Genomic DNA, 20,266 nt, shown 5'->3' on the forward strand with positions numbered 1-20,266 from the left:
GTTTTGGGTTGTAATAAGGCCATTTTAATTATTTTTTTGGGATTATTTTATCTTATACCCTATATTTTTTTGATAACAATATGTGTTAGACCTAGGGCGCGTTTCCAAAATGATAATTGTTTTCAAAATAACGCAACGATACAATTAATCGGTTTATCAAAAATATCTACTTAAATGAATTCCAACTCGTTTTTCTCAAAACCTAACCTAGCACCAAAGTGTGGCAATGGTTGTGGGCATGTCTAGGATTGGATCCAATCAAGAGCTTGGTACTTAAGCAGCCTTCTAGGCTCACCTCCTCTGTTTTGGATACCTACCTGGTGCATAGCTTCCATTCACTTTGTTAGCTCAACAAAAGTCGGTTTATAAAACACTAAAATGAAACATGGATTTTTAAATTTCAATGTGACACGTCGAATCTGGCCATAACGTCTGGGCCAGGTTTGGGGTGTTACAAATTACTTGGTAAGTTTACCTTCCGGTTATTTGAGCTTACTAAGCATGAAAATGCTTACCCCTCTTTTCCTTGTCTCTCACAGAACTTGAGGATTCGTAAAGATTGGAAAATGGTTGGAGAGTCAGCACACTATCAAATAGACTAGTTTTGGTATAAATACATTTCTAAATTGTACAATGGCATGTATAGGTTTTTTGAGTATTTTGTTATATGTGTCATTTGATTTGCCAAGTAACGGCATGTAAAGATAATTCTATCTTTTTGTATACGGCCATGGAGATTGGCTTATTTTGAAGTAGGCTATGACCTACAAAATTTCCATGCAAGTTTATAATCATGTGTGATGGTTGAATTCCAATTGGCAATGAGTCATAAGAACGAGCCAATCTTGAATGTGTTAAAGTGGTATGACAACACATAAATACAAGATGGGAAATAACCTAGCATGTATGAAACCAATGATATGAGGTTTCCATGCAATAAGTTTTTGCAAAGACCTTTTATAAAAGTATAATCATGTTTTAATTTTTATTTAATAATCATTATGTATAAGTGATCAAAAGGGGTGACCAAAGGCTTGGAAAATAGCCTATTAAGGTCCACACGGTTGGGCACACGGGCGTGTGTCTAGGTCGTGTGTAATACAAAGGCCATACCTATGGGCGTGGGGCATGGTCGTGTGTCTCCTGCATCTAAAATGGTAAGTTTGTTAAATGAACACGGGCTAGACACACAGGCGTGTTTCTTGGTCATGTGAATTTAACAGAATACTCAAGTCTGGGACACGGGATGATTGCACGGGCGTGTCCCAAGTCACACGGGCGTGTGACACTTCAAGTTAAAAAAATTTTTTCCAAGGTGCCCAAGGTTTATCAAACGTTTTTGGTTTTGTCCCACACCGCCTCTAGCCATGTTTTAGGTCTCGAAGACCTGCTTAAGGGAAATGATATACATTTTTGAAAAGTTTTAAATTAAAGTGCAACTTAGTGACTTGATTTAATATGTTTATGAACGTGAAATCCTGGTAACACCTCAAAACCTATCCTGGCATCAGATATGGGTGAGGGGTGTTACATTTTGTGGTATCAGAGGTATGGTTTAGTCGGTTCTAGGACTACCGTATAGAGAGTATTGAGGTTTTCTATACATGCCTTTATTCGAACATTGATAGTGTGACGTCTCCTAATTGTTAAATTGTTTTGAATATAGTAAATGTCTTCCAATCAAGCACAAGATGAGTCCGAGGGAGTCGAGAGCCATGCTCCGGCTTCCATACAATGAGTTGTATCTACTAGTAGTAGAAAGCTTATGTCTGAAGGCTAGGAAAAGGCCCGAGCTACCTTCTTTGATATGATGGACGAATGGTTCGGGGATTACCTGAGGAATCGCCCCAACAAACCAAGACCTCCCCCACCCCCTAACCATCCTGATGAGGATGTGCTACAAGGTATGGCACTGATAAGAATTGGTAAGGCCGCTGTTGATAAGCTTAGAAAGGATGGGGCTGAGGAATTCAAAGCTAAAGTTAATGATAATGCTGAAAAAGCTGAGTTTTGGCTCGAGAATACTACACGGGTGTTAGATGATTTGTCATGCACACCTGAGGAGTGTTTGAAGTGTGCCATGTCCCTTCTGAAGTATACTGCATACCATTGATGGAAGACTGTATCCTCGGTATTGCCAAAGGAAAATAACACTTGGGGTTTCTTCCAAGCAGAGTTTAGGAAGAAATACATTAGCCAATGATTTCTAGACTCGAAGCGAAAGGAGTTCCTGGAACTCAAACAAGGGAACAAGAATAGTAGAATATGAACGAGAGTTCATGAGGCTAAGTCAGTACACAACTGAATGGGTCCAAACTGAGTAAAAAATGTGTAAACGCTTCAAGGAAGGTCTGAATGAGGAAATTAAGTTATTGATTTGGATCCTGGAAATACGGGAGTTTGTCGCATTGGCTGATAGGGCCAAGAAGGCTGAGGAGCTTAACACTAAAAGAAAGCAAGCACAGAGAGAGACCCGAGTCGCAAGTAAGAGGTCCAGTGGTAGAACACTCTCGTTTCCAACAAAGAAATCAATGAGCCAGCATGAACGCTCCATTTCATCAGTAGGATATTCGGGTAGAGCGAGAACTCTAAACGATGAAGCCAAAAGTCTTCCTCCCCGATGGTAACTAGTGTGGGGAGTGTAGATGATCAAAAGCCGAAGTGTAAGAGTTGCAAAAAATTTCACTTTGGAGAGTGCCGAGTGAAGAGCGGTGCATGTTTCAGATGTGCATCTCTTGACCACTTTCTCAGGGACTGCCCAGAGTGAATCGAGAAAGAAGTGGAAGTAGCCCCGAAGTCGAGTACTCCTATTTCACGAGGTAGACCTCTGAGATATCCTGAAAGTGCCAGTGGTAGTCGATTTGTGGCTAAAAACACTATAAAACTAGAGGCTCGAGCTTCGGTAAGAACGTATACGATACGCGCCCGAGAAGAAGCCTCTACTCCTGATGTCATCACTGGTACTTTTTCTCTTTTCGATACATGTGTTATTGCCTTAATTGATCCTGGGTCGACGCATTCATATATTTGCATGAGCTTGGTATCTAGAATGAACATACCCATTGAGCCTATGGAATTTATTGTTAAAGTGTCGAACCCACTAGATAGATTAGTCATGGTTGATAAAGCCTGTAAGAGTTGTCCTTTGACGATTCAGGGTCATTGTTTTTCGGCTAATCTTATGTTGTTACCATTTGATGAATTTGATGTAATACTTGGTATGGATTGGTTAGCCCTGCATGATGTAATTGAAAATTGTGGTAGTAAGTATATTAAATTGAAATACCCGAATAGTGAGATTTTACGGGTTGATTCAAGAGAATTAGGTACACCGCCAGTTGTAATCATGGCAATGGTTGCATAGAGATATATGAGAAAAGGGTATGAAGCCTACCTTGCATTTGTATTGAACACTAAGGAGACAGAGTTGAAGATTGAATCTGTACCTATAGTATGTGAGTAACTGTAACATCCCGTACCCGAGACCGTTGCCGGAGTCGAACACGAGGTGCTAACGGACTTAATTCCTTACTTAAACAGCTCATACAATTCATTTTTAAAATTTCTAGACGAGCTGGCTAACTGCGTCACAGTCACTCTAAAAATCATATCTCGAGTTCCAAAACTCGAAATCCAATTCCGTAAATTTTTCCTCAAACTAGACTCATACATATATTTACTACTTTTTTATAGATTTTTTGGTCGGGCCAATTAGTACAGTTTATTAGTTAAAGTCTCCCCTGTTTCAGGGTTTGACTACTCTGTCCTTCATGCATTACGACTTAGATATCTCCCTGTACATGGCTTCAATACTTATACCATTTGTTTCTAACGAAACTAGACTCAAAAAGGAATCTGTACATATAAATCATGACTTCTAATTATCTATGTTTAATTTATGGTGAATTTCCAAAGTCAGAACAGGGGATCTAGAAATCGCTCTGGCCCTATTTCACGAAAACTTAAACACCTCATAAAATACGGCTCATATGGTCGTTTCGTTTCTTTCATATGAAAATATACTCATCAATATTCAATTACATAATTTATTCATTATTTAATTCCATTTCTACTATTTTTAGTGATTTTTCAAATTCACATCACTGCTGCTGTTAGCATTTATTTTAAGGTAAATTTTACCTATTTCATAGTTTTCCATGAATCAACTAGTAATTTGACATACATTATTTCCAAGTATAATCACGATTAGCCACGACATACGTAGCACCAATCGGGCCATGATTGGCCATTCCAATGGCTAATCATTATCAAACATTTCCACACCACTTAATAACCATATCATAAGACCATGTATACAAAATGATCATATGTTATACTCAAAATATATAAGCCATTTTCACATGGCTATACGAATATACATTACCAAAAGATACTTAATTAACAACAAGGGTTAGCCCTATACATGCCATTATCAAGTTCAACTGAAGAGTACCAAAAAGTGGCTTAGATAGTGTGGATGACTTCGACTTTGACACCTCCGAGTCCGATAGCTGACGAACAAAATCTATAATACAGAGAATTTAAGCAACAGAGTAAGCGTTTCGATGCTTAGTAAGTTTATAAGTAAGGAACTCATTTGAAACAAAAACACAAAAGAAATAGCATTCATAAGGATAAATAAATGCCTATGCACAAGATCACGTATTCGTTTTAATTTACACTTTTATCAATAGGTTTATACATTCGAAGTCAAACTTAACTAAATTTCATTTGATTCAATTTCATGTAGCTCAAGTGAGCTATAGACTTCATATAATCCTAAGAAATGGCCGGAAGAGCATTATTCGATTATGTAATCACAACTGACACTGTACCAAATTTTTCCAATGTATATACGATCCATACATGGTCATATTAGGGATTATGAGCACATTAATCGGAATTATTACGACAGAGTCGCACCTTTCCAAACATAAATACCTTCGGAATTTGGCTCGAATGTAACAACCAGCACAAATGCCTTCGGGACTTAACCCGGTTATAATAACCCGCACGAATGCCTTCGGGACTTAACCCGGTTATAGTAACCCGCACGGATGCCTTCGGGACTTAACCCGGTTATATTTTTTTCCAGCTCATAGCCTGCGGACCTTTAGTCCGGATAGATTCTATCAATATACATATCATCATTCACATTTCAACTCCAAAGTTATACTCAAATTCACATGTTCATAACACCATTACAGCTTAACTCCAAATGATCCTCACTATGAATCGCATACCCACATTAATTAATGAACAATTTTATTCATGTGCCAACCAAAAATTTCGATTCATTTACCATATTCTTATAGGCATATTTAATTATGTATACTAGAAGAGCCTACTTAGAAACTTACCTCGGTATATTGAAACGGTTGTGGATTGATTACTCTATTGCTTTCTCCTTTCCCCGATCTAACTTTGATCCCCCTTGCTCTTGAGCTTAATGAATACAAGTAGAAGTATTCAATATTTTTACCAATAATGTTTACTTGTTAGTCACATTCGGAAATCACATATCAAACTCATTTTACTCATGTGGCCGATTATACTTGGTCATACATACACATAATCAAAAATAAATTCCAAAATTTTCACATCATTTATGTACTAAGCCGAATTCACTTGCCAAGTTCATATACATTCTTCAATAATTCCTTCTTTGAACAAACAGATATTCGGCTAAAACAATGAAAATTTTAGCAGCTTTTAATTTAACACCTCTAAGCATTCTTTTCATTTTACTAACTCTAACCACATGCATTACTCAAGCATAACATTTTCATATTCGGCAATAGTATCAAACTTAGTAGCCGATTCTTCCCACTTTGTATCTATGCACCTATTTGATCATTAGTTTAGTTCAAACACCCATACACCAAGATTCATCCAATTTAACATGAAACAAAAACATAAATCCTCAATAGCTACTATGGCCGAAAGTTCTAGTCTTCCCAAAATCAAAATTCCTAACATGGGTTACCTAAAGAACTTGGTAACTAGTTCAATTTTATCTAAAATTTCAAGAATAAACATGAATTTCATACCTTAATGAAGACTTGAAATGGCAGAATGGCTCCTTTCCTCCCAACTCCCCTTTACTTTCGACCTTTTGGAATGAACAAGGTGAACACTTTGTTGTTTTCACCCACTTTCTATATTTTCTTTTCATTAATTCATGATATTATGCCATTTAGCTAATTAAAGTTAATAGAAAATTCATATTTTATTATATAATTTGTAGCATGGTCGGCCACTACCTATAGTTTGGCTAATTTGACATGCAAGTACAAGCACTTTCCAACATATATTAATAGGCCACTTTAGCATTTGCCTAGCACATTTCTAAATTTTCTCATACAAGTCCAATTTAATAAATTTCACATACTATATACAAAATTTAAGCATGAATTTTTTTTACACATGTATATTCATATATAATAAGCATCAAATATGACTGTTAATTATTTTTATGACTCGGTTTCGTGGTCCCGAAACCACTTTTTGACTAGGGTCAATTTAGGGCTGTCACAATTCTCCCCCACTTAAGAAATTTTCGTCCCCGAAAATCTTACCGGTAAATAGATTTGGGTATCGTTCTTTAATAGAGTTCTCGGTTTCCCAAGTAGCTTCTTCGATCCTGTGTTTGAGCCATAACACCTTTACTAACAGAACCCTTTTGTTTCGCAACTCTTTCACCTTACGAGCAAGGATACGAATCGGTTCTTCTTCATAACTCAAGTCAGATTGAATTTCAACCTCTGATGGACTAATTATGTGCGAAGGATTAGATCTATAACGTCGAAGCATCGAGACATGAAAAACATTGTGAATCTTTTCAAGTTCAAGGGGTAAAATCAATCTGTAAGCGACTGGCCCAATTCGTTCGGATATCTCATACGGCCCGATGAATCTCGGACTCAATTTGCCTTTACGGCCAAATCTGAGCACCTTTTTCCAAGGTGAAACTTTAAGAAACACTTTGTCTCCGACCTGATATCCAATATCTTTTCGCTTTAAATCTGCATACGACTTCTGACGATCTGAAGCTGCTTTCAGACTTTCATGGATTACTTTTACTTTCTACTCAGCATCTTTAATCAAATCAACCCCGAAGATTTTATTTTCACTAAGCTCGGTCCAAAACAATGGTGTACGGCATTTACAACCATACAAAGCCTCGTAAGGTGCCATCTTAATGCTTGACTGAAAACTATTGTTGTAAGCGAATTTAATCAAAGGTAAATACCGCTCCCATGAACCACTAAACTCAAGGATGCAACATCTCAACATATCCTCGAGTATCTGAATTATCCGCTCGGATTGACCATCAGTCTGGGGATGAAAAGCGGTGCTAAAATGCAACTTGGTACCCAAAGCTTCTTGCAATTTCTTCCAAAATCGCGAGGTGAACCTCGGATCTCTATCCGACACAATAGAAATAAGTACCCCGTGTAATCATACAATCTGAGAAACATACAATTCAGCTAGTTTATCCAGTGAATAATCCGTACGTATGGGAATAAAATGAGTCGACTTAGTCAGTCTATCAACAACAACCCAAATCGCATCTTTCTTACTTGCCGACAATGGCAACCCAGATACAAAATCCATCGTGACTCGATCCCATTTCCATTCAGGTATCATGATCGGCTGAAGTAAACCTGTAGGCACTTGATGTTCCGCTTTCACTTGTTAACATATTAAACACTTCGAAACAAAATCGGATATGTCTCGTTTCATACCATGCCACCAAAACTGACGTCTCAGATCGTTGTACATTTTCGTACTCCCCGGTGAATTGACATTCGGCTACAATGAGCTTCGTTCAGAATCATCGAGATAAGTTTTGAATTTCTTGGAACACACAAATGACTTCTGAACCGCAAACAATCGTCATCATCAATTTGAAACTCTGATTCCATATTCGAAACACATTCAGCCCGTTTTGCAACCAATTCATCATCGACTTTCTGAGCTTCACGAATTTGATGAATCAACAATGGTTTGGCCTTTAATTCTGCTACTAACACATTATCGGATAGAACGGACAAGTTTACATTCATCGCTCGTAAAGCAAACAGTGATTTACGACTTAAAGCATCCGCAACCACATTAGCCTTTCCCGGGTGATAGTCAATGACAAGCTCATAATCTTTTAAAAACTCAAGCCAAAGTCTTTGTCGCAGATTCAAATCTCTTTGAGTCATCAAATATTTGAGACTTTTGTGATCCGAAAATACATGGCACCTTTCACCAAATAAGTAATGTCGCCATATTTTCGAAGCGAATACGATGGCAGCTAGTTCGAGATCATGGGTTGGATAATTTTTCTCATGTGGCTTCAATTGTCTCGAAGCATAAGCTACAACTCGACCTTCTTGCATCAATACACAACCCAACCCAAGTAAGGATGCATCACTGTAAATGACAAACTCTTTGCCTGATTCGGGCTGCACTAGTACTGGAGCTTCAGTCAAATAAGTTTTTAGTTGATCGAAACTTTTCTGACATTTTTCTGTCCATTCAAACTTAACATCTTTCTGAAGTAGTTTTGTCATTGGTGTGGCTATCATCGAGAAACCCTTTACAAACCATCTGTAGTAACCGGCAAGTCCCAAAAAGCTCCGAACCTCAGTAATATTTCTCGGAGGCTTCCAATTAAGTATGGCTGAAATTTTGCTCGGATCAACTCGAATACCTGATGCAGATACCACATGACCCAAAAAGCTAACTTCTCTCAACCAGAACTCACATTTACTGAACTTAGCATATAACTACTTATCCCGTAAAATCTGCAACACTAATCTCAGGTGTTCAGCATGATCGGTTTCATTTCTCGAATAGACCAAAATATCATCGATAAACACAACTACAAAATGATCCAAATACGGTCTGAAGATCCGATTCATCAAATCCATAAATACCGCAGGGGCATTAGTGAGCCCAAACGGCATCATTAAGAACTCGTAGTGACCGTATCTCGTTCTAAAAGTAGTTTTAGGTATATCTGAATTTCGAACCCGCAACTGATAATAACCCGATCTCAAATCTATCTTTGAAAACACTGAGGCTCCCTTTAGTTGATCAAACAAATCATCAATACGCGGTAACGGATATTTATTCTTTATTGTCACTTTATTCAGCTGACGATAGTCGATGCAAAACCTCATGGTTCCATCCTTCTTTTTCACAAACAATACTGGTGCACCCCAAGGTGAGAAACTCGGTCGAGCGAAATCTCTATCCATCAACTCTTGCAACTGAGCTTTCAATTCCTTTAATTCCGTTGGTGCCATACGATACGGAGCTATCGAAATCGGTGTAGTCCCAGGTACAAGTTCGATGCCAAACTCTACCTCCCGAACAGGTGGTAACCCCGGTAATTCTTCGGGAAAAACATCCGGATATTCACAAACCACTGGTACCGATTCAAGTTTCTTTTCTGATTCTTTATTATCAAGTATGTATGCAAGATCTACTTCACACCCTTTTCTCACATATTTTTGAGCTAACATCGAGGATATTATTGTTGGCAATCCATTCAAAACAGTAGACTCAACTCGGATTATCTCATTATTTGCACTCCTCAAATCAATAGTCTTACTTTTGCAATTCACAACTGCATCATGTACGGTCAACCAATCCAAACCGAGAATAACATCAAATTCATCAAACGGTAAAAGCATCAAGTCAGCCGGAAAACAGGAGCCTCGAATTATTAAGGGGCATTTCTTACACACCTTGTCGACAAGCACATAACGACCCAAGGGATTCGACACTCTAATAACAAACTCAGTAGACTCAACAGGTAAAGTCTTACTGGATGCTAAAGTCTCACATACATAAGAATGAGTAGATCCAGGTTCAATCAAAGCAATTACATTAGTATCAAAGAGAGTGAAAGTACCGGTAATAACATCAGGCGAAGAAGCATCCTCGCGTGTACGTATAGCATAAGCTCTAGAAAGAGCACGAGCCTCAGATATGGTGATAACATCTTTAGACCCTCTCTGACCGCTGTTAGTGTTCCCCGTATTCCTAGGTGGCCTACCTCGTGCTGTAGTAGCACCCAGTTTCCCACTCTAATTTACATTCTGTTCAGACAGTCTCGGGCAATCCTTGATAAAGTGGTCAGCTGATCCGCACTTAAAATAGGAGCGGTCATGGAATCTACAACTCCCCGAATGCCATTTACCGTAATACTGGCACTCCGTCCTGTCCCGACGATCATTTCCAACACTGGCAACCGAAGTGACTCGCGTACTCACAGGGGGTCGATCACGATCTCGTCTGGAAAAGCCCAAAGTGTCTTTAGATCGGCCTGGATCACTTTTAAATTTCTTCGATGATTGTTGAAAGGGCTTTCCCGAAGACCTCTTATGAAATTCTCTTGCTTCCACTTCAGCTTTTCTTTTCTCCTTATTGAGCTCTTCGGCTTTGCAAGCTCGTTCAACAAGTACTACAAATTCTCTAATTTCAAGAATGCCAACATAAAGTTTTATATCTTCGTTCAACCCGTCCTCGAAGCGTTTACACATGATAGCCTCGGACGAAACACATTCCCGAGCGTATCTACTAAGTCTGACAAACTTTCTCTCATAATCAGTAACTGACATAGAACCCTGCTTAAGCTCAAGAAATTCTTTCCATTTCTGATCGATGAATCTTTGACTGATATATTTCTTGCGGAACTCGGTTTGAAAGAATTCCCAAGTAACCCGTTCTCTCGGCACGACGGAAACCAAAGTATTCCACCAATAGTAGGCAGAATCACGTAACAGAGATACAGCACATTTTAAACATTCATCAGGTGTGCATGATAATTCATCGAACACACGAACGGTATTATCAAGCCAAAACTCAGCCTGCTCAGCATCATCACTGTCAGTAGCCTTGAACTCAGTAGCCCCATGCTTCCAAATCCTATCAACTGGGGGCTTGTTCAACCTCGACGGGTCAACTCTAGGAGATATTATAGGTGCAGGGTTTGTATTAGTCGGGGGTGGGGGTTGTGGGATAGCCGTATTAGTTCGAATATACTGATTGAACCAATCATTCATCACGCTATAAAAAGCCTGCCTAGCTTCATCATTCTGATTACTAGCAATAGGTTGAGAGTCCACCGGCGCCGTCCCATGTGCGAGAGCAGGCGCTACACTCTCAACATCATCAGCTACTGCTCGGTTGGGATCAGGATCCATTACTATAAATAAACACACTTTTTTAACTGTCAGAAATCACCACACTATCAGATAAACACATAAAGGCATGTATAGCTATTCCCCTACATATTACGGTAGTCCTAGAATCGACTAAACCGTAGCTCTGATACTAATTAAATGTAACACCCCGTACCCGAGACCGTTGCCGGATTCGAACACGAGGTGCTAACGGACTTAATTCCTTACTTAAACAGCTCATACAATTCATTTTTAAAATTTCCAGACGAGCTGGCTAACTACATCATAGTCACTCTAAAAATCATATCTCGAGTTCTAAAACTCGAAATCCAATTCTGTAAATTTTTTCTGAAACTAAACTCATACATATATATACTATTTTTTTTCTAGAATTTTTGGACTAGCCAATTAGTACAGTTTATTAGTTAAAGTCTCCCCTGTTTCAGAGTTCGACTACTCTGACCTTCATGCATTACGACTTAGATATCTCTCTGTACATGGCTTCAATACTTATACCATTTATTTCTAATGAAACTAGACTCAAAAAGGAATCTGTACATATAAATCATGAATTCTAATTATCTATGGTTAATTTATGGTGAATTTCCAAAGTCAGAATAGGGGATCCAGAAATCGCTCTGGCCCTGTTTCACGAAAACTTAAACACCTCATAAAATACGGCTCATATGGTCGTTTCGTTTCTTTCATATGAAAATATACTCATCAATATTCAATTACATAATTTATTCATTATTTAATTCCATTTCTACTATTTTTAGTGATTTTTCAAATTCGCATCACTGCTGCTGTTAACATCTATTTTAAGGTAAATTTTACCTATTTCATAGTTTTCCATAAATCAACTAGTAATTTGACATACATTATTTCCAAGTATAATCACGATTAGCCACGACATACGTAGCACCAATCGGGCCATGATTGGCCATTCCAATGGCTAATCATTATCAAACATTTCCACACCACTTAATAACCATATCATAAGACCATATATACAAAATGATCATAATGTTATACTCAAAATATACAAGCCATTTTCGCATGGCTATACGAATATACATTACCAAAAGATACTTAATTAACAACAAGGGTTAGCCCTATACATGCCATTATCAAGTTCAACTGAAGAGTACCAAAAAGTGGCTTAGATAGTGTGGATGACTTCGACTTTGACACCTCTGAGTCCGATAGCTGACGAACAAAATCTATAATGCAGAGAATTTAAGCAACAGAGTAAGCGTTTCGATGCTTAGTAAGTTTATAAGTAAGGAACTCATTTGAAACAAAAACACAAAAGAAATAGCATTCATAAGGATAAATAAATGCCTATGCACAAGATCACGTATTCGTTTTAATTTACACTTTTATCAATAGGTTTATACATTCGAAGTCAAACTTAACTAAATTTCATTTGATTCAATTTCATGTAGCTCAAGTGAGCTATAGACTTCATATAATCCTAAGAAATGGCCGGAAGAGCATTATTCGATTATGTAATCACAACTGACACTGTACCAAATTTTTCCAATGTATATACGATCCATACATGGTCATATTAGGGATTATGAGCACATTAATCGGAATTATTACGACAGAGTCGCACCTTTCCAAACATAAATACCTTCGGAATTTGGCTCGAATGTAACAACCAGCACAAATGCCTTCGGGACTTAACCCGGTTATAATAACCCGCATGAATGCCTTCGGGACTTAACCCGGTTATAGTAACCCGCACGGATGCCTTCGGGACTTAACCCGGTTATATTTTTTTCCAGCTCATAGCCTGCAGACCTTTAGTCCGGATAGATTCTATCAATATCATATCATCATTCACATTTCAACTCCAAAGTTATACTCAAATTCACATGTTCATAACACCATTATAGCTTAACTCCAAATGATCCTCACTATGAATCGCATACCCACATTAATTAATGAACAATTTTATTCATGTGCCAACCAAAAATTTCGATTCATTTACCATATTCTTATAGGCATCTTTAATTATGTATACTAGAAGAGCCTACTTAAAAACTTACCTCGGTATATTGAAACGGTTGTGGATTGATTACTCTATTGCTTTCTCCTTTCCCCGATCTAACTTTGATCTCCCTTGCTCTTGAGCTTAATGAATACAAGTAGAAGTATTCAATATTTTTACCAATAATGTTTACTTGTTAGTCACATTCGGCAATCACATATCAAACTCATTTTACTCATGTGGCCGATTATACTTGGTCATACATACACATAATCAAAAATAAATTCCAAAATTTTCACATCATTTATGTACTAAGCCGAATTCACTTGCCAAGTTCATATACATTCTTCAATAATTCCTTCTTTGAACAAACAGATATTCGGCTAAAACAATGAAAATTTTAGCAGCTTTTAATTTAACACCTCTAAGCATTCTTTTCATTTTACTAACTCTAACCACATGCATTACTCAAGCATAACATTTTCATATTCGGCAATAGTATCAAACTTAGTAGCCGATTCTTCCCACTTTGTATCTATGCACCTATTTGATCATTAGTTTAGTTCAAACACCCATACACCAAGATTCATCCAATTTAACATGAAACAAAAACCTAAATCCTCAATAGCTACTATGGCCGAAAGTTCTAGTCTTCCCAAAATCAAAATTCCTAACATGGATTACCTAAAGAACTTGGTAACTAGTTCAATTTTATCTAAAATTTCAAGAATAAACATGAATTTCATACCTTAATGAAGACTTGAAATGGCCGAATGGCTCCTTTCCTCCCAACTCCCCTTCACTTTCGGCCTTTTGGAATGAACAAGGTGAACACTTTGTTGTTTTCACCCACTTTCTATATTTTCTTTTCATTAATTCATGATATTATGCCATTTAGCCAATTAAAGTTAATAGAAAATTCATATTTTATTATATAATTTGTAACATGGCCAGCCACTACCTATAGTTTGGCTAATTTGACATGCAAGTACAAGCACTTTCCAACATATATTAATAGGCCACTTTAGCATTTGCCTAGCACATTTCTAAATTTTCTCATACAAGTCCTATTTAATAAATTTCACATACTATATACAAAATTTAAGCATGATTTTTTTTTACACATGCATATTCATATATAATAAGCATCAAATATGACTGTTAATTATTTTTATGACTCAGTTTCATGGTCCCGAAACCACTTTCCGACTAGGGTCAATTTAAGGCTGTCACAGTACCCAGATGTATTCCCAGAGAATTACCCAGATTACCACCTAAAAGGGAGATAGAGTTTGGTATTGAATTGGTGCCAGGGACAACTCCCATTTCTATTGCTTCGTACAGAATGGCACCAACTGAATTGAAGGAGTTGAAAGCATAGTTGCAAGAGCTGACGGATAAAGGTTTTGTAAGGCTGAGCTTTTCATCTTGGGGTGCTCCCGTTCTATTTGTAAAGAAGAAAGATGGTTCGATAAGGTTATTTATAGATTACCGCCAACTGAACAAGGTAACTATCAAAAATAAGTATCCTTTGCCAAGGACTAATGATTTATTCAACCAGTTGAAAGGAGACACTGTGTTCTCTAAGATAGACTTGAGGTCTGCTATTACCAACTGCAAGTTAAAGAATTGGATATACCTAAGATAGCCTTTAGGACAAGGTATGGTCATTATGAATATCTTGTCATGCCATTTGGGCTGACGAATGCACCGGCTGTATTTATGGACTTAATGAATAGAATCTTTTGGCCATATTTCGATAAGTTTGTCGTTGTTTTTATTGACGACATCTTGATTTATTCCAAAGATGAGTCAGAACATGCATGTCGAAACAATTTTTTTATTTGAAAAAAACAGGGATCGACTTTTTAAAACAAAGTGTGGAGTCGCCACCAATATATTTGTTTAGGTGTGATTGGATCACCTGATAAAACATTTTGTTCCATTTAAATCAATTTTGGTCCACATAAATTTAAAAATGGTTTCGAGAGCCAGTTACGTATAAGGAAGGGTTGGCACCCTCACTACGCCCAAAAATTGGTACCAGATTAATTAAGTGCTGTCCTTATGTCTAGGTTTTTTTTTTAAAAAAATTGAAATATGGTTCCTTTTAAAACATCTGAGTGGTTCAAGTTGGTCGTCAAAACTCTCTCGTTTCAAAGGTATAAAGTATCACCCAACACAATAGGACATGATCCTTTATAACTTTGATATCACGATTGATTTTTGACTTCCAAAAGCTCTTAGGTCAAAAATTATAGAAGGATGTCCAAATATTTAGTCCAACGAAAAATCGAAACCCAGCACAGTAAGGCACGATTTCTCGACTTTCTAAATACTAAACATTGCCTTATTTTAGGATTTTTAAGAAGATTTGTAAACTCAACACATATTAATTTTACTTGAAATAAAATGGAATAATTGATTTTAAAGAGTTGGAAATTATAAAGCGACCACTGTAAACCAAAAGGAGAAAAATAAAAACATGGGATAATATGTATGCATAAAATACGATAATTGATGAATGAAGATAATATAAATTATTTAATCAACTAACAAAACAAACAATTCAATATAACTATTCTAAGAAAAATATAACCAATTTTCCAAGCATGGATGACGAACAGTTGATATAACAATACAAAAACAAAAATAATATACAACAATAATATATATAGCCTAATACAACACAATCAATACAAGATATAGAAAACAAAATGGAAATTAGAAATCAATATGGTATATAACAATTTTAAAATAATGATGAACTAATGAACACATAATATACAATATATGGATTGATGAATTGATGAATTTGAAATAATTTGTAATAAAACTAGGGATATATATGTAATCATTAAAATAAGTGTTATATAATGAAGATTTGTTAAAATACATACAATAAAGGAGAATTTAAATAATATATAAATATGAAAGGATAGCAAAAATACATAATAAAATATAATCTTAGGAAATACACATAATAAGTTTACAAAACGCATATCTACATAAATAGATTTAGAAGTAATTATTTGTAAAAATAGTATGAAATTAATAATGCATATAAGATTAAATTAATTTTATTATATATGTAACGGATTTTAAAAAAATATATAATTATGTATAGAAAGAAAAACAATATGTATAAAATACATGAAGTTAGTGATGTATATAGATCAAACATATGTACCAATATATATACATGTATATATAATAATAATCTAAAAGATACATAAGATATTTAGGATTTTCCTTTAAACAACAAAGATACATAATAAAATATAGGAATAAATTTAAAAGAAATTATATGTATAAAATAACATAGGATTAATAATATATATACAATAAAACTAATTTTATCATAAACTATATATATTAATGTAAGGATAATTTAAATTAAAGATTATACTAAAATTTAAAATGATATGATACAAAAGACAATTTTAAAATAATAAATTTATATAAAAAAACGAAGTAAACTTATCCAAGTAACTCAAAATGTACATAAATAAAATTTAAAAGATAAATGCTAAATGAATTAAAAAAACAATGAATCATACAAATTGAAATAAAAACTTAATGGAAATAAAATCAAATTAAAAGGTATAATTAATAAATAAAATAAACCATTAAAATAGAAATAAGGACCAAAGTGCAATGCGCGTGAATGTGCGAGGATTAAAACCGCAATTATTCCAAGTTTTTGAACGCACCATGTAAACATGGATCAAATCAAAACAGCGCAAAAGTTTTAGGAAAGAATTAAAAAATAAAAGAAACATAAATGGGGCTCAATCAGATGACTGCAAAACAAGAAGGTACCAAGTGCGCAATTCACCCAAATCAATTAAGTGCGCGGATCCTCCCCAGGTCGGGTTGGTTTGTGCGCGGGTTCCTCCATCCCCTTAATGGCACCGTTTGGTTTATGTATAAAACTAAAAAACCTTTTCCCCTAAGTTGTTTGTTCAAGATCAGAAGAAACAAAAAACTTTCTCCCTTTTTCTTCTGCTAGGGCACGAAAGCAGGCCCACATCACTGCTAGGAGATCAGAGGACTCTCCGAAGGCTAACTCCAACACCAGAGGGGAAGTTTTTTATGATGGAGTAATGAATCGATTTTGGTATTTCTTCCTCTTTTCCCTTTTTCCCTTTTCTTTTATATTTTCTACATGCAGTGTATAAAAATCAAACAAATAGAATCGAAATTTCAAAAATATTGAGGTCTAGAATCACCTCTTAAAAACTGATCTAAGATTGCTTTTTATTTTTCAATATCTGTGTATTTTTTGCTATTCTATTCGTAAAAAGAAGGAGAAAAAAAGATCCCCTTTACATCCATTTTCATTCGATTTTATAACCGAATAAATAAGAATAAAATAAATAAAAAATAAAAATTTCCTTGTTGTTATTTGCTGCTTTCTCCTTTTGTTTGTTAGTTTTTTGCAGCTGTGTATGGCATGGAGGAACGGAGATTGTGACGTGAAGACTGGTTCCGTTGTGAGGCTGCAGCGCGCGTGAACTTGGTGGCTTAGGGTTTCCTGAGTGTTTTTTTTGTTTTGGGCTGGGATTTGGGTTAGGGTTTATTTTATTTTGGGCTAATAATTGCTTGTAAGTGTGCTAGATAATTGGGCTTGTAACAAGGACATTGGACTTGATTATTTTAGTTTTATTATTTTTGGTTTATTTTTGGTTTTGGTTCTGGTGTAAGCCCGGGTAGATTTGGGCCTGTACAGCTGCCCCTCTTTGCTCATTGTCGTGTAATGGGAATGAAGCAAAGACCTTTAAAAGGGCCAATCTTGCCCAGTCTTGTCAAATCTCAACTTCTTTGGTGCTCTTCTTCTTCAAGTAGTCTCACTGTAACTTTAGGGAAATAGGACTGGTGACTTAAATTTGCTCCATTGCCGATACATGGAGATAAGATTCGCCATCATTGATCTGCTCCACAACTGCTTAAGGAGATAAGATCTTCAATCTTCAGTCTGCTTCCTTGCTACCTCAGGAAGATAAGACTACAATCGCCAACCTGCTCTCTTGCTACCTCAGAGAGATAAGGCTAATGGCTAAAATCTGCTCCATTGCCGATACATGGAGATAAGATTCGCCATCTTCCATCTGCTCCACAACTTCTTAAGGAGATAAGATCTTCAATCTTCAGTCTGCTTCCTTGCTGCTACCTTAGGAAGATAAGACTACCATCTTCAACTTGCTCTCTTGCTACCTCAGATAGATAAGGCTAGAGGCTAAAAACTACTCTATTGCCGATACATGGAGATAAGATTCGCCATCTTTGATCTGCTCTGCTACTACTGAGGGAGATAAGATCCTTAATCTTCAGTCAGGTTCCTTGCTACCTCAGGAAGATAAGACTCAATCTTCAACCTGCTCTCTTGCTACCTCAGAGAGATATGGTTAGTGGCTAAAATCTGCTCTATTGCTGATACATGGAGATAAGATTTGTCGTCTTTGGTCTACTCCATTGCAACTTTAGGGAAATAAGACCTGTCACTTCAACCTACTCCACTGCAACTTCAGGGAGATAAGGTTTGTAATCTTTGACCTATTCCGCTGCAACTTCAGGGATATAAGATCTGACTTCACCGATGTTAGTATACCGTCCTATTGGACATGTCCTGTAGACTAGGTTTCATGTATCATGCTTATGCCAATTAATTAGGATTGTATGATCAAAATGAATCAAGTACTCCTAACTAGATGTGATGATGATGTCAAATAATTAGGACGCTATGATCGAAATTAATCAAATCTCCAAACTAGATGTGATGCTGATGTCAAATAATTAGGATACTATGATCAAAGTGAATGAAATGCTCCTAATGTGATGTGAATGATATATGAATGCAAAAATAAGAATGATCTTTTTAAATGATCTTTTTTTTTAATGCTCAAGGTATCATCGCTCGTTTTTCACCAGGGCACTATCACTGATTTATTATGCTCCCATCTTGCTCGGCTGGTATTCTTGACAGAAAACCCAAAGAAACAATTACATTTTGCTCAGCAAGCTTGCCCTGCTGTAATTTCAAGGTCCCTTACACTGTAACTTCTGGGACATAAAGTTTGAACTTCCCACTGCAACCTTAGGGAAATAATCATTTGATTTCTTCTATCCATCCTGTGGCCACTCAGAGGTATAGGATTTGCATCATCTTCAATTAATTTGATCTGTTACACCATTCCCTGGGTGTAATGAACAGCTGTATATGCCTGATATCTGCATGAATACAGAATACCATTTTTCTTTTCTCGAGAATAATCTAATTGCTCGTTCCTTGCCGGGATTACAATACTGATGTAATTCCTTTTTGCTCAACCAATATTGTTGATAGAAATTCCAAAGAGATAATCTCAATTTGGGCTTAAATATTTCCAACCCTTAAGCTTGGTGAGTTTTAAACAATAGTCCTGTTTCAGGCTCCTATATTATTTAGAAACTTCCCAAAGTAATATGCGAAACTCCCTTTATGAAAGTATTATTAGTCCAAAAATCATTATTTCAATGCAAAATGCTTGAAAAAGATCATAATCATGGACAAGAAAGGAATTATTGAGAACATAACTCGAAACAAACAAGCAAATGTAACCAAGAAAGAAATTTATTGGGTCGTAACCTGAAAAGAATAAGGTAATCAAAGGTTAACAAAAAAATGGGTAAAAATGGAAAGCTAGGTGCCCTAGATATCGCAGCTTGAGCTTCTCTGTACCAACTTCTTAAGAACCATTCTGAGCTCAATCTGTGTTTAGAGGATCCGGAGTACTTTGTCAATGCCCCAAGACATAACATACTTCTTTCATTGTTAATTCAGGCATAGCAAGACTACTGTATGCCCCATTTTGTTCCCAATTTGATCCACCATTTTTAGGTTTTCAACTCAAATCCCCCTTTGGTCTCAAAGCGCGCTTTGCGGGTTTTCGCTTTGGCCTCTCATTTTCTTTCTTTTTTTATTTTTATTTTTATTTTTATTTAATTTTTTAATTTTTTAATTTTGATTTTTTATTTTGATCTCTTTCTTTTTTTTAAAGGTCTCAAGGTGCCCTTTGCTGGTTTTCACCTTGGCCTCTCC

Source organism: Gossypium hirsutum, chromosome A05 (assembly GCF_007990345.1).
Source record: "Gossypium hirsutum isolate 1008001.06 chromosome A05, Gossypium_hirsutum_v2.1, whole genome shotgun sequence".
NCBI classification, from domain to species: domain Eukaryota; kingdom Viridiplantae; phylum Streptophyta; class Magnoliopsida; order Malvales; family Malvaceae; genus Gossypium; species Gossypium hirsutum.